A 16,585-nucleotide genomic window follows, 5' to 3' on the forward strand; every position below is an offset into this window, starting at 1 on the left:
AACTGTTTGAGCAGTGGATCTCAATAGGTGTATTGTATCACATGGAGAGTACTATGAAGGTGACAAGTTTAAGTATATAAAAATAAACACACAACTTTTTACAAATAAATTCAGGGTTTTTTTTTTGTTTTTTGTTGTTGTGGGGTTTTTTTTGTTTGGTTGGGATTTTTTTTTTCCCAGTCCCCCCTCTTATAACACATCCTGATCTAAGGATAAAGTAAACCTTCTGAGGGCTTCAGAAGGTCATTCTGGGGAGAGCGCATGTCCAGTAATTAGTGGTTTGCCTTGCCGCATATGTATTATAGGTCAAAAAACTTATCTCTGATAATCTCTTGTTATGGGCAAGGTCCAAAATTCAGGTTCTTCTTTTTAGTTAACAGAGGAGCAGAAGTTTCTCTTAAGCCCGTCGTTAAAGTTGCCTTGAGTTCAAAACAATTACATATCACAGAGGAACATCTTGCAGTGATGTGTTCCGAACCCCCGCGAAGTTGTGCCTTCTCTCTTATTTAGTTGCAGTATTAACTACAAAAAAAAAAAAAAATCTTAAAATCAGAAGTTGATTCTCTAAGCGTAACCAAGTATCACCTGGCACACCTGTGTCTTTCTTTCTGACACCAAATATCACTGATAAATGAATTGCTCTAATAATAATAATAACAGTAATAAAGGTTGCCCAGCCATGTGAAGAGAATTTACATTGAAAGCCATTTGCTTGGCTCCATGATTATTTATACACGTTGATTTTAAGACAGCACACATGAGGCTTTGCCAGGAAAATTTAAAGTTCAAGCAGAAAAAATAATCACAATATCTTTCAGTCATTTGCTGCTTATATTTGTTTCCTTAAAATGCACAGCTAAATGCTCTCTACATACAGCTATCACTTGGTAGACGGTGTGTATCTTATTACTGGGTTATTTTCCAGTACATTTGGTGTAGTTAAGGTAAAGTATATTAACTTTCTCTCAAAATAAAGATGAAAACAGAGTTGTAGGGGCTGTGAATACTTCAGCCATTGTCAGGAAGTTAAGAACTGACAGGAACTCCGAATAATCAACTCTGCCTGGTGCATATACCGTGGTTTTCCCCCTGGGATATCTGGTCTAATCATACAATGTATCTGACTGGCATGAATGTAGAATTACTTTCAATAAAGATTTTATTTCAAGCTTGGATGATTTCCCCCAAAACATCTTGTCACTAAGGCAAAGTATATCATAGAATATCTGATTTTTTCCCCTACAAGTCAGCTTTTGAGGGGGAAATATACACATTTCAACTCAGCTACTCAACTCAGGTCAATTCACTGTAAAAGATCACATTTTAACATATCTAGACTGATTAAAGATTTGCTATGTTAAAGAAATCAGAGAGCTGTCAAAGAAAGCTTACCCTGAAGTCTGCAGATGTAAAGAACACGGAACACATTCTCTCATCTACAATGTGCGCTCTCCTCGTAGTAGCCTCCCATCCCAGAGCAGACAGGGCAGATGACTCCCCCCAGCTAACACCCGGCTTCTGGAGTATTTATCTTTTTCTGCAAGTAAGGAACATTTAAAGGTCACATCTTCCAATAAGTATGAGATTGTTTCCAGGCTGTATGAGCAATATGAATGGCCTGGTCGTGATCACAGTAAAATGACCTTCAGTTCTCTATTTATCCTTCTCTCTGTCTTTATCCTGTTCTCTTCTTTCACGTTGCCAAATTAAGTCAGTGTGTTTGAGAGAGCAGTACAGTAGCAGTACATTATTTTGAATTCTCTGAAATGTTTCATTTGGGGCTTGCTTACATTAACTCAGCCTTGATGTCACTTTGTTTAATTTATGCTTGTTTCATATAATCTTAAAAATACCTTGTGTTACCTACAGAGTTTCACCTCTTACTCACTAAAAGCACACAAATCACATGGTTTAGTTTTAATGGGATAAGAATAGTTATTTTAATATTTAATATCCATAGCATATTATATTTATACAATGTTTTAAATTCAAAATCCCTCTTATCTCTATTACTATATTTTATGACTAACATATATAATATTATGATAAGACTCATAGGCAAGAATGAAAACTCAGCATGGATAAAACTCACAAGGCATGGCAAGGTCTAGTAGATTTGAGTTTCAGCTTTTTCACTTAATTGGCTGTGTGACCTTTGGACAGGACATTTTACCAAAAACCCTTTAAACCAAGCTGCATACCAAATTTGCCTGTGTGACGCTTTTTAGAAACTCAGAGACCTGGGCCTCAACCTTGGACTACTCAATCAGAATCTCTGTGTGATCCCTTTGCTTTTTTAAAATCTCTAGCCAGAATGGAAAACCAGTGAGTCCTAATCTCCCTTTCTTTGTTTATAAAATAACAAGTGACAAAAGCAAATGTAATCATGTATAATAAACTTCAGTGTTTCTATAATTTGCAGAGGGTTTTGCACACATTTTTAACTTAACCTTCAAAGCAACCGATGATGTCAGTTTCTGGGCAAGGAACCTGAGGCTCAGAGAACTCAGAGAACCAGAACTCATGATTCTGAGATTCCAGATTCCAGATTTTCCCTAGAGCAGTGATTCTCTCCCCAGGCATGATAGAGTAAGATGCAATTTTTATCAAACCCACGCCTTACTGCAGGCCAAATGGAGCAGATTATCTGTGGCTGAGTCCCTGACATTGATATGGTCCTGAATGTGCCACGGATAATATTAACATGCAGCGAGGACTAAGACTCTGCTCCAGAATAGCCAGAACAAGTTTAGAAAATATAAAGTACTATATGCAAAGCATAATGATTTCATCCCTCTTTTGATGATGGTGAAACGTGAATTTGGAATGGAGGGGAATGGTTCATGAACACAGAGCTGACCAGGACTTGATTTTAGGCCTCCTCTTTCACAAGCCAGTTGTCTTTTCTACTAGGGCTTTTCTTGATTCCCCAGAGCTCATGGCTACCATTGCAGGTCATCTAAAACATGGCACCAGTTATCTCTAAACTTCAACGGAAGGAGGAATGACAAGGATGAAAGAGAAACCAGACTATGATGTGGGGCCAACAAAGCTTGGCCCAGCCCACAGGAGTTCTGAAGCACCCATATCCCATCAGAGTTGTCCCTAATTGACCCAAATGACTTGGCCTGTCCACCCCCACTGTGATCAGCCATGGGCTGTCTCTGAGACTGCTGGGGAGAGTCTCTCTCCAGCTGAGGCCAAGCTTGCAGGGGCTGACTGCTGACCACCACCACCACCTGCAGTTGGGTGTTCTTCCTCAAAGACACAGCTGGGCAGAACATTTTGTGTCTATCATAGCCCACGATTTGTGCCACTCTAACCCATTCTTGTGTATGTTTGAAGAACAGCTCCCACAGGACTCCAGGAAGCCTCACTTGCCAAGGAAGCTTTTGAAGAGGAAGATGTAGTAGGGCAAATTCAAGCCCTGAAGCTGAAGCTGGGTCTGAGCCCACAGCTGACAATCATTGTCTGCCTCCTCCACTATCCATTCTGGGGTTCTCCGTTATCACCCTCATCCTCAGTCAGAGCTGCTGCTGGTCATGGGAGCTGATGCAACACAGGGACTCCCAATCTAATCCCTGAGGGATTCAAGCTCCTAATCACTGTGTTCTCAGACAAGGATTTCTGTATTATCCATTAAACATAGAAACTGAGTGACAGAGAACTAGGAGGCTTATGTGTGTCATCAGGATTCCTCACATATTATTCCGTTTCCATTGTGTAACCACAACCCTACCTCCTCCATCTGATCAGGGTTAATAACCCCTGACTAGATGGTGACTCTTCTCTCTGCCTGCTGGTCCCTGGACCCAAGAAGCTGGAAATGTCCAGGAAGCAGTAGTAGCTCATAAAACAATAACTAGATGTGTTATTCTAATATAGTGATACAAGCTGAATAGCATCTTTGCTGGCTGCTTGTTTATCGTGTGCCTGAGGGATGCTGCATTCTACAATATTAACCATCTTCGTAGCTCTCTGTGAGTCAAGTCCTCTTAGCTCTCCCTTGGTTCCTACTGCTTATTATTATAGTTGTATCTTCCTGGCTACTAGCAATTAATCCCACCTTCTGCTCTTTATTGTTTCACTGTCATAGCATCTCCAACATTATCAGTAAGCCTAGTTCTGAAATAGGCTTTCCTACAACCTATTTTCCTACAGCCTTATTTACAAGGTAAGGCATTATAATGTCAAACAACTTTTTTGTGGAGTATAAATGGAATTTAGCAATAGTCCTCCAATCTCATTGACCTTGCAGTTACAATCCACAACCTCCTACTATTATTTTTAAGTGCCTAATACATTACACACTGTTCCTCCATGGGTATAACATCCCAATTTGCCACCAGGGAGTTTTAACATTTGGACTGCCACCTTGTGCCAAGACTCAACTGTACTTGCCTGTCACCACTGACCCCTCATTTCCAGACAGCCAGAAAGTGACCGGACTCCAAACCCCCATTTTTACTGGATTTCTAGAGAAGTCCTGGAAATAATAATCACAGATTAAGTTCTGAAACAGGTTTGGACATTCAGGACATTTATTTGGGATCAACTCTTATAGAAAGATGGGGGTGGGAGCAGGATTGGCAGAGGAAGAAGTTGAACCTTGATGTGAACCCAACTAAGCCTCAACCAACCACACAGGGAGCTATGGAGTACATGTGGTCCATTGTTATACAGTGGGTGCAGTGGTCACACAGATCAGTCTGTGCCCTTGGGCAAGGTGAATCACTGAAATTGAGGCAAACCTTGAAGAGGAAGACAGCTGGAGTCCATCTGCTAACCTCACTACCCACAGATAGGCATAAAGTCCTTCCTTGAAAGAAAGTTTGAGAGGCCCATCTCTGTGTCTAAAACAGCCACAGTAATTTTCAAATTATTAAATATAAGAATGGTCCATTAGCAGCTAGAGACGAGGAAAGACCCTTTTACAAATCCCAATACAGAACTTGATAATGGTCTCTAAAAAATTAGACACTGAATCCTGCCCATAGAATTTATTATACAACACAGGGATACAGATGTGTGTGCTGGACAATCAAATCATGAATTAGACCAACATTCATATATTCAAGGACATATGCAGAAACTGGCAACTTTATTTCTCCACCTCAATAGAGCTTATAAATTTATATGTATAAGAGCAAAATAAGTAGTTTCTATCTCTAAGCCAAGAGTTGTACACATTTTGAAACAGTTTGGATTTCTACAGATACATCGAGCATTTTACCTAAAATAGAATTTGATGGTCAGGTTTTAGATGACCAAGAAAAATTGTGTCCTTTTCTTTACCTTCAACCATATATAGTATAAACCAGATAAAAATTGCATCCTATTCTAAATTCTATCCTCTTGCCAGCTTTATTCAAATGGGGTGCATGGTGGAAACTCATTGTCAGATAGTACATGCGAAAGAAAGGTACCCTGCACAATTACAGACCTCTAACAAGCTCTCAAGAAACACTAGCTCTCTTCATCTCTGCCTTTATGTTTTTATCTCAGAGTAGGTATGAGACTCAGGTGTCAAGAAACATAATTATTGTGCCATAAGCAAAACTAATTTCTCTGTTAAGGCCCATTCTTCTAAATGATTTCAATCTAGTCAATTCAGAGTGTTTGTAGACAGACATTTTCCTGGCCCATTTCTAGTCCTGGAGGCCTACACACAACATAAGCCAAGGAGAGCATCCACTTATACAGCATTTCAATAAATATTTATTGAGCACCTAGTACCATGATCCAAACACTAATCTTGATTGAGGGGTACTGCACTAAACAAAAACAAATAAAGTCTTGGTGCTCAAGATGTTTACAATCTACTGAAGAAAGATGATAAAGCAGATAAGCAAGGTAGGAAGTGTCTGGCTTATGTCATCTGTCCAGGCTGGTCTTCATTTCCTTTTGCTTTTCTGTCATCATCCCCAAATTCCAATCCCAGGTCTGAGTTTCAGTCACTGTTCAGACAGAGCTCTGTGAAGCTATTTTAATGCCACCTTTGCCTTGCTAAACCATGTATTGATTTTTATTTAACTATTTCTGATACATTGAACATGAGGAGTTCTAGACTCTTGCCACATCACCAGGTTTTCCCCAAGAAGAAAAACATGGATCTGTCAGATCTCAGAATTTTCAAACCTTCTAACAGCCTGTATCCCCAGGGAAGAAGGATAGGAAGGGCTTGGGACTCACCACCTCTGTGGGACCTCACCAGGCTCTCAGCTCTCTTCTCTCCCAGTCCAGAAAATCTTTCTTTTGTCTGGTTGCATGGTAACCTGGCTCTCCATCCACCTTCTAATCCATTGGTTAAGTCATAGGTGCAACTCTGAGTTCTCAGACATTTACAAGTTTTTGAAACTCAAAGGTTCAGTTAGTTCTTTGCCATACAAACACCCTTGCTTGCAAAAAATCCAAAGCACTGTCTCTGCTTTTCTGCTATACTAGCCCTCCATTGAGGTAAAAAATGCTGCTGACTGAATCTTGGAGAAAGGCGAGAGGTACAGGAAGGGTAGGGAAGAAATCTCAGTTATTATACTTTATTCCACCTCATCTCACATGATATTTTGACTTTCCAAAAAAAGTACATACTTTCATCATTAATCTGGGAGACCAGACAACATTTTAGATGTCATTTACTTCCCTTCCATATAGGAATCTTAGACATTTCTGCATGCCTACTGATGGGAAACCTGTGGCCTTTTTATGTACAAAATATTTAATAACCTTGAGGATGCTCTCTATACTTTTCTAGTGTAGTCATGGAAAAATCTATAGAACCAAATATTAATAGTAGTAATAGTTAAGTGATGAGATTATGAAGGATATTTATTTTCCATTTTGACTTGTCTGTGTGTTCTAAACTTTTTATAATAAATATGAATCCTTTGTAGCAGCCTAGTCTATATTCACAACTGTAATTTGTGATAGGAAGGTGACAATGGTCTCTGGGCCAATTCTAGGAACTCAATTGACAAGAAGACAGTTGACTTTTTCTTCCATATCATGGCTTCTTGCACTCAGTCATCATGACTCCCTAACTATTCTTTTTTTCCAAATCACACTTCTTTGATCCCTTTGATCCACTATTGAGGAGAACATCACTCTGCTGGGCACATTCACCTTGGGACGTTCCAGTTATGCAGTGTCACTCTTAAAGTCAAATCACTGTCAGAAGTATCTAGGACTTAATTTTCCTCAGATAGTAAAATTAAGCATTGACAATTGAATGACAATACCCAAATTGCAAATTATTCTCTTTTAGGTATTCATAAATCTTTTGAACAAAAAGATAATTTTCAAGTAACTGCTGAAGATTTTATGTAGATGCCCTTAGTGGGAAATGAAATAGCTGTTCTCTTCACCTATATGAAAAGGAAAAATAAAAGAGAGGTTGATGAATTCTGACTTTGTATATTAATAGTGTTCCTTTTAGTTTTCCTACCTTCATAAGGCAAATATTTGGGTCCTGTTTTCTTTCTTTTTTTAAAGTATATTTTACTGATTACACTATTACAGTTGTCCCAATTTTCCCCCCTCTACCACGTCTGCCTGGTATCTCCCTTCCCTCCAGCAATCCCACACACACACATACACATAGTTCATGTCCATGAGTCATACATATAAGTTCTTTGCCATTATCTATGATTCTGTTCCTGTTCTGGTTGTTTGTTTAGTTTGCCTTTTTTTTTTTTTTTTAGATTCAGTTATTGATAGTTGTGAGTTTGCTGCCATTTTAATGGTCATAGGTTTGATCTTCTTCTTTTTCTTAAATAAGTCCCTTTAACATTTCATGTAATAATGGCTTGGTGATGATCTCCTTTAGCTTTACCTTATCTGAGAAGTACTTTATCTATCTTTCCACTCTAAATGATAGCTTTGCTGGATAGAGTAATTAATCTTGGTTGTAAGTCCTTGCTTTTCATCACTTTGGATATTTCTTGCCAGTCCCTCTAGCCTCCAAAGTTTCTTTTGAGAAATCCACTGATAGTTTTATGGGGACTCCTTTGTAGGTAATGCTCCACTTTCCTCCTGCTGCTTTTAAGATTCTCTCTTTATCTTTAACCTTTGGCATTTTAATTATGATGTGTCTTTGTGTGGTCCTCTTTGAGTCTAACTTATTTGGGACTCTATGCTTCTTGGACTTTTATTTCTATTTCTTTCACCAAATTAGGAAAGTTTTCTTTCGGTATTTTTTCAAATAATTTTTCAATTTCTTGCTCTTTCTCCTCTCCTTCTGGCATCCCTATGATTTGGATGTTGGCACTTTTGGAGATGTCCCAGAGTCTTCTTATACTATATTTTCTTGAATTCTTGTTTCTTCTTTCTGTTCTGGTTGAATGTTTATTTCTCCCTTATGTTTCAAATTGTTGATTTGAATCCTGGCTTTCTTCCCTTCACTGTTGATTCCCTGTGAATTTTTCTTTATTTCACTTAGTGTAACCTTCATTTCTTCCCTTATGTTGTTGCCATACTCAATGAGTTCTCTGAACATCCTGATCATCCGTGTTTTGAACTCTTCATCTGATAGGTTGGCTATCTCTGTTTCGTTTTAGCTCTTTTTCTAGGTTTTTGTTCTGTTCTGTCACTTGAGCCATATTTCTTTGACTTCTCAATTTAGCATCCTCCATGTGTTTGTTTCTGTGTATTAGGTAGAGCTGCTTTGACTCCCTGTAAAAGGCACCTATCAAGTCATGTATGGTGTGGAGACCTAGGTATTTGCCAGGGATAGACAACCTGCTTCACCATTTTGTGGCTGTGTGTGAGGGAAGGGCTCAGAGAGGGAACAATGCCACTGCCTGGCTTCTGGAGATTTGCCTGGCATTTGCCCTGTTTTCAATCACTTTACCTTCTTCCCATAAGCAACTGGTGCCCTTCCAGCTGTTGCCCTAGTGGTGAATGCCAGAGTGAGTAGGTTTGTGTACAGTAGTCCCTCTCAATATCGCAGTTCACTTATCTGACCTCACTGTATCGCGGGATTTTTAAAAATATTATATTTAATTATTTATTGCTGATTTTTCTCTATAATGCAGGATTTTGTGGTACTGTATGCCTATGTTGTTAAAGTTATGTAGGTTTAAGAGTGTAGAATATGTTTAAGAACATAAGTAGTGTTTATAAAAGTGTGGAAAAGGTTAATAAGAGAGTGAGAAATGTTAATAAGGAACTGGGAACGGTTTATAAGTTTGTGGAAAGGGTTTATAATGCCTTAAATATATATATATATATAAATAGTAAAATAATTGCAAGGTTTCTACTTCACGGATTTTCACCTATCGCAGAGGTGGGGGTTGTCTAGAACATAATACCCATGATAAGTGAGGGAATACTGTACATTCTAACCCTGTGAAGTCCCTTTAAATGGACTCTCCTGAGTGTTTCTTCCACCACTCCAATCCCCACTGGTTTTTACAAACAGAAGTTATATAGGGTTTTATCTTCCCAGGGCTGGAACCATGGGCTATGCAGTCTGGCCCAGGGCTGGGATCACTTGCTCCCAAGATATCCCTCCCAATTTTTATTCACCACACAGGAATGTGGTACCACCTACTCCGCAGCCTCTGCCACCTGTCCTCACCTCTCTGCCCATGCTCTGCCTCTCCGCCCCTCCTGCCCATCTCAATGAATGTGGCTTTTTAAAAATACTTGATTGTCAGACTTCCATACAGTTTGATAAAGAAAACATCAATATCCCAGAGTAATAAGTCTTCATCTTAATCAAGGTGCTATCACTTGCTATGTGGCTTCGATTAAATTATTCAATTTTTCTTTAGGTTCATTTTGTTCATCTGAAAAAACTCATCTGGAAATTGTCTTTCACACTCAAGAAAGAAAAAATTGTTAGGGAAATATTCCTAATATATATTAAAGTTACAGTGATTTAAACAGCAAAGTGCTAGCTTAGAATACACACAGAATTATCAACAGAGTAGGATATACCCAGTGTGTGGATCTGTGAGTGTGGAAAACTGAATGAAAACAGCATCACAAATCAATGAAGGATGGGTAATTTTCCCAACAAATGTTACGGGGGGCTTATCTAGCTTTGGAGAAAAAAATTACTTTAGATTGCCATCATATTTCACACAATAAAAAATATTAAAGATGAACTAGAGAGTGAGAAAATGAAATCATTAAAGAAAAACTAGGAGAAAACATTAATATTTACCTGCGCTCTTCAAATGGATGAACTTTATAATAAGAAAAAATGGGAAAATTCCAAAAGAAATAGTGCTAGATATGACCACATAAAAAATTAAATAAATAAAATTAAGGAACAAAAAAAAAATCTGAGAGAATGTAAATACAACAAAATAATAAAATCTCATGCTTCTTAATACATAAAAAAACTTACAAATCTGTATATATAAAATGTTCATGGTAGCATTGTCTGTAATAACAAAGAATTATAAGCAACCAAAAAACTCACCAGAAGGACAATGGTTAAATACATTAAGATATTTCCATAATAAAAAATGTAACAACTTTTTTAAAAAGATGAGGTATTTTTATATGTACTGATTTGGAAAAATGCCCACAATATATACTTAAGGGGAAAGAAAGCAAATTGTGACATTTTATGTATTTTTATCTCAACTTTTAGAAAGAATAAATATATATGCAGATAGGTAAATGGATAAATAGATTGAAACCATCCAAAAGGAACACCCATCTGTTAATCATAGTTAACATAAAGGAATTATACATATATATTTTTAAAGATTTTATTTATTCATTTCTAAAGAGAGAGGAAGGGAGGGAGAAAGAAAAGGAGAGAAACATTGATGTGTGAAAGAAACATCTATCAGTTGCCTCTTGCAGAGCTCAAAACAGAGACCTACCTGCCCTGCAACCTAGGTATATGCTCTGACTGAGAATCAAACCAGCGACCTTTCAGTTTGTAGGCCCGCACTCAACCCACTGAGCCACACCAGCCAAGGCAACATAAAGAAATTTTAATAAAAAATGAAAGAATTTTACTTTTTTACTCTACATACTTCTGATTATGCATTTTTTCAAAGACTATATATTAGTTTTATTGTACAAAATAAATAAATGGGTTAAAGAAACAAACCGGTACTCTCTCAACAAAAAAGGGGCAGAGGATATGAACAGCTATTCACACAAATGCTTTATTTTTTTACCTTTTTCACATTTCTTAAATTCAAAGAATGACAGACCATTTTAAAGCCTATCAAATTGGCAATTACTTTTAAAAGATTAATGCCAAATCATAATAATAACAGGACTACATGTTACATGCAATGGAATGTTCTAACATTTCTCATGTTATCATATTTTAAGAAGAGAAGAGCCCTGGCAAGGTAGCTCAATCAGTTAGGACATCATCCCAACACACCAAGGTTGTGAGTTGGATCCCCAGTCAGGGCACACACAAGAATCAACCAATGAATGCATAAATAAGTGAAACAAAGAAAATTCATATTTCTCACTTGCTTTCTCTCCCTCCCTCCCTCCCATTTTCTCTCTCTAAAATCAATAAATAAAAATTTAAAAAAGAAAAGAAGAGCCATAACTTAATGAGCTAGTGCAAGCTCTCGAAGTGTGGTCCTCTGAACAACAGCATCATCATTTGGGAACTTGTGAGGAATGCAGATTCTCAAACACCTTCCCAGTTGCTGATTCAGAAATCTGGGAATAGAGGCAAGCAATTTGTTTCAACATGGCTTCTAAATTATTCTCGTGAAGGGTAAAATTTGATAACCACTGATCATTGTTGCATTTCTACAATTTCATCTTATAGTGGGATTTTTTTAACAGCAGCACTATTAACATTTTAGGCTGGCTAATTCTTCATTGTGGGGGACTGTCATGGCATTGCAGAATGTTTAACAGCATCCTCTGCTTCTTCCCACTAGATGCCAGTAGCAACTCCCCACCCAGTCATGCCAATCAAAAATGTCAGCAACTGCCAATTTGCATTAGTGTTAAATGCAAAATCATTGGTGAATGCTCTTCTGCATTTACAATATTTAAATTTTTTTTCTGACAGACAGCCATGACTTTAAGGGAGAAGGTGAAATTCCTGCTAAGTCCCCAATCTTATATATATGTATATATAAGTCCAGTGTAGACAGCAGTATAACTTTTGCAAAGTGAAGATAGGCAAGCATATGATTAGCATGAATTCCTCCCAAAGTAGCTATAGCACAAAAGAAACAAGTTGAGCACACTGAAAATTTATTTTCTCTTTAACAGCCTCTTTCACTTAAGTGGTCAAAGTCACAATTAACATTTCACATACAGTTGCTGAACTGTATTTTGCAAGCCAGGTGTGAACTGATGGCAGGAGTACATTCTCCCCATTCAAGTTAAACCACCTTCAAGTTCTGTGTGTTGGAAAATCACAGCACTACAGAGATAGGGAAGGGAACACTTTTAATACACTTCCAATAACTGGAGAGTTGTCCTGCAGGCAATTATGCGGCTTTCAACTTCCTTTGCAAGTCATTACGGTCACAGCAAAGCACAAACTTAAAAGGAAGTTTGCATCCATATATCTGTTTAGAGCTGGACTATTATTAAATGCTTTGGTCTTCTTAATTCAGCATTGATTTTGAGTTTTATAGTAAAGCTCTCTTTCAGTTTGAGTCATTTGGCTGTAATTTTAAGCAACTAAGAAATTTCTTTGGGTTAGAAATTCAGCTCACTCTTGGAAAAACTTACCCAGCATAAGGCTGCAAGGATTTTTTTGTCTGGGGTCCAACATCTGTAGCACTGGACTATAGATTGCTTCTAAAATAATCTTAAATTGATGGATCATTGCTACTTCCACTTGGGTTTGACAAAAAGTAGCTCTGGCATTTCCTCTCCTTTTTATGCTGTAAACTGTATATCATTCCCTTTAAGCTCTTGCCAGAAAAATGAATTCTTACCCACTTCAAGATTTTATAAACTTAAATTTTACTTAGCGGTAGTAAGAATTCCTTTTATAATGAATATATATCAAGTGCTATTTCATGAACAAATTCATAAAATCATAATTATTTTTGTCAGGCTATTTTAAACTAAGCAGTATTAATAAATATCTTTTCTCAAGAGTTGCACTTTGGGGTCTTTCTCCTATCAGTCAAGCATTCGTAGGCACTAACCTTTGAGCTCTTCATGTTGTTTAGAATCAGGTACTTTGCTCTGAGGATTTCTTATGAGTAAATTAATGGTGAGAAAATAAACACGTAGTGGACTTTCCAAATATTGATCTAAGGTCCAAATGTTTTCGCACCTTCTTACCCACCCATCAGTTCACTGCTTGTTAATCTCTCAGCCATGTCTTGGCTCTCACCTTTTTTCTTCAGATGTGTTCTTTCACTTCGGAGCCTTTTTTTTTTTTTGTCATAGAAGAAGACTGTCTTTTAGTTCTTTGCTGACAATAGGTTAAATTGTAACTCAAAATTTACATCACTGTGGTAGAGTCTAAGGCCTACTAAAATCTAAGCCCTGCCTGAGGGATGGGACTGTCCAGGAAGGACCACGGTCTGACCTTTGAGTTAGCTGTGACATCGTTCTGAAGCCAGGGTGGCACAGGAGGGTGAAGTCCATAACATTTTCAGACTTTTTAAGTAGTCCCTTAGGGAAGCAACTAGAGCAGCAGTTTTTTATATGTGCTTCTCCTTGTCACTCGTGAGAATCTATGACATTCAACTAAGTTGGGAAACACATGAGGCACAAAAAGATAACCAGACACTTTCTGTAGGACTTCTCAGAGCCTTTATTATGCTATTGTGCATTGTGAATTTTCAAGAGGAAAAATGGCATACAGTTTTCTTCAAAACTTATTTAACTCTGGAATGCTATTTTTGTGAAATGTATCACAGAAATGGTGTATTGCAGAACTCACTTTCGTGAAAGCTGTCCTGGAGACGGTGCCAAACCCATAGTAAAAAATTAATTTAGTTTCTGAGTCAAATCCCCCTCTCCTCCAGTAAAACAACTCAACTTTATTTTAAGCTACTGGAAATACTACTTATTATTTTTGGAGTTTTCCATCTTAGATAGTAGATTGATTTTATTTTTTGCCATCCACAGGTCTTATTTCTTTCAATAGCATCTGTTTCCCCTCTACATATGTTTTACTAGTTGAAGCCTTCCGAAATAATAGCACTTGCTGTGCTCAGCTGGTTCCCACAGTAAGAATAGAAATTATATCTACTGATTCAAGGTAAAAACAACAACAACAACAAGATTGAATTAATTTTGTAGAATAGTATTCTAGCTATTTTTTGAACTTGTGGTTGACTTTCTATGTGGTCCTAAACTAACCACTTGACTATTTAAGTATCTATTCAGGTAGAGACTAGGTATGTTCACATTTGAATAAGGAAGTTTCCAATAGCATTAATATGTTTACCCAAACATCCCCAGTTTGGGGGGCTTCATTGCTAGAAATGTCCATTCCCAGTGTCTATTAAAAAGGAATCTCATCTAATTTAATTGTTAGGATGAGAATATATGTTGCCTATGCACATGAATCATATAGTTTAGTAGTTGGTAACTTCCACCCCAAATTAACCTTCACTCTCGGCATCTTTTCTAACCTAGAGATTGATTAATTTCTCCACACACCAACTACCAGTTGGTTGATATTTAAAACATAAATTGCTAATAAAATCTGTATATTACACACCCACAAAAATATACACATTTTTTAATAATGACTAAGAAAGACAGCATGTATTCTATGTAACAACCATCCACATTTTCTTACTTTTCTTCTTAACTGAATTTGATTTTTCAAAGAGTGGTTGCAAGTAACTTGATTTTCCCAATTTAGGAAATAATTCCAATCTAAGACTATTTAACCTGCAATAATGCAAATACAACAAAATACAAAACTATACGTTATTTAGTAATATCTACTTATAACAAGATTATTTTAAAGCATGTATAAGTTAAAGCTGGTTTTATTAAAATCAAATAAGTGTGCAGAGAAATGGACACAAATGATATAGGTTTGAGAAGGAATGATTGTTCCTTCTCAAAGGAACATATGCATATGATTTACATATGCATAAAAGAACAACGTGAACATTTGTACACGGAAAACTTAGGAAACCAATGCACTGGCAGAAATGCATTACAGGAGTTCTCTTCAATGACCCACCAGTTAAGATAGAGAACCCTTTCCCCAAGAGGGGTGCTCACATGCAACTCCAGTCTCCTACTCTCCATCCGGTGGAAACTCAGTCTTGGTTTCCTCCTCTAGCTCTGGCCATGCTCTCGATTCTGAGGCCAGAAATTTTGCTGAGAAGGATAAGTATTAAGATGCCTAGAGAAATTGCTGACCATGAACTTGTGCTGTGGGGAGTCACAAATGGATAGCTTTGGTCCTTCACAATCTCTTTCAGGAGGGAGAAGGCATACCCTCTTGGTCACAGAACTGGTACATTAGAGATTTGTGTTTGTGAAGAGATGGAAATAAAGCAAGTCTTCCTGTCTCCTCTGACTGGAGGCTATGTGGGCCTAAATAGGTCAAACAAAAAGTCCTCCAAAATCCAAGCGGTGTGCCAGTGTTCAGTAATGGTCTCTGAGACCAAAGGCCCCACTGCCTCAAAGTGAGGTGTGCCTTTGCCTCTATTCATTCTCTGCACAGATGAATCCCTTGGCTCAGGATGACTGGTGGAATGCAGAGTGTAGTGTTTGTCAGCGTCCTGTCCTTCCCTGTTTCTTTAATGTCACTAAATTCTCCCTCATCCTAATTTTAATATAAAGCCAAGTAGACCTTAATATTAATAATAAGTATTTATTAGAGTCTCAATTTATAGAATAGGACTTTATTTTCTTTTTAAGAATCCTGTGTTGAAGCAGGCAAAGCTTACCATTAAGAAAACCACATTCTAATGTTTTGTTGATATTCCAGCTCTCCATACAGTCCTCACACAAGCAAACATTTCTCTGATTCCAGTGGAACTCTTTTCCTATGCAGATGTTACAGGACTTAGAATTTTATTGAGACGTGAGCTAAACTGGCTGGCCAAAATGAATATAGTGACTTAGAATTTTGCCATACACCAAAATGTGTTGGATCCTACGTGCTCTACTAGACATATTCTGGTTAGCATTTGTCAGGAACATTCTACTCACACTAAACACTAAAAATGTTTTTTTCTCAACTTTTGCATCTACCTTCCATTATCAACTGTGCATTAATTTTCTACTTTTTTATGTTTGGATTCCTATATATTTTCTGCAGGTCTCACCTGTTTCCTCTATTGACTATGAACACTTCAAAGTCTGAATCCTGTTAAATCTCCACAGTAATGTTTGCTGTCTAATATATTCATTAATTCATTTCACAAACATTCACAGAGCACTCACAATGGCCAGGTACTTTGGGGGTGACAAGTTGTACGAGACAATGAATTCTTTCTCCCCAAAGTCATCAGTTCTATTTCCATACAGTAAAGCATAAATAGTAGAAGATTAAATAGTTGTCTTAGACGTTGTTTTTCTGGACCTAGAAAAATGTTTGCTTCTGTTGCATTTCCTGTTTTGCCAAAGCCAATCAGTGCCTTTATTTTCCTTTTTTAAATTGAAATTTAAAAAGAAAAGAATTCAAGAATATAGAACT

At 37.4% G+C, this 16,585-nt stretch overlaps 1 protein-coding gene across 1 annotated transcript in view; it reads left to right on the forward strand.

The window, feature by feature from the left end:
* Positions 1-16,585, forward strand: part of ARHGAP15 (Rho GTPase activating protein 15) — a 643,467-nt gene that overhangs the window by 626,429 nt on the left and 453 nt on the right. The window lies entirely within an intron of this gene.

The sequence above is a fragment of the Furipterus horrens genome, unplaced genomic scaffold (genome assembly GCF_987537825.1).
Source record: "Furipterus horrens unplaced genomic scaffold, mFurHor1.1.pri manual_scaffold_1, whole genome shotgun sequence".
Lineage (NCBI taxonomy): Eukaryota > Metazoa > Chordata > Mammalia > Chiroptera > Furipteridae > Furipterus > Furipterus horrens.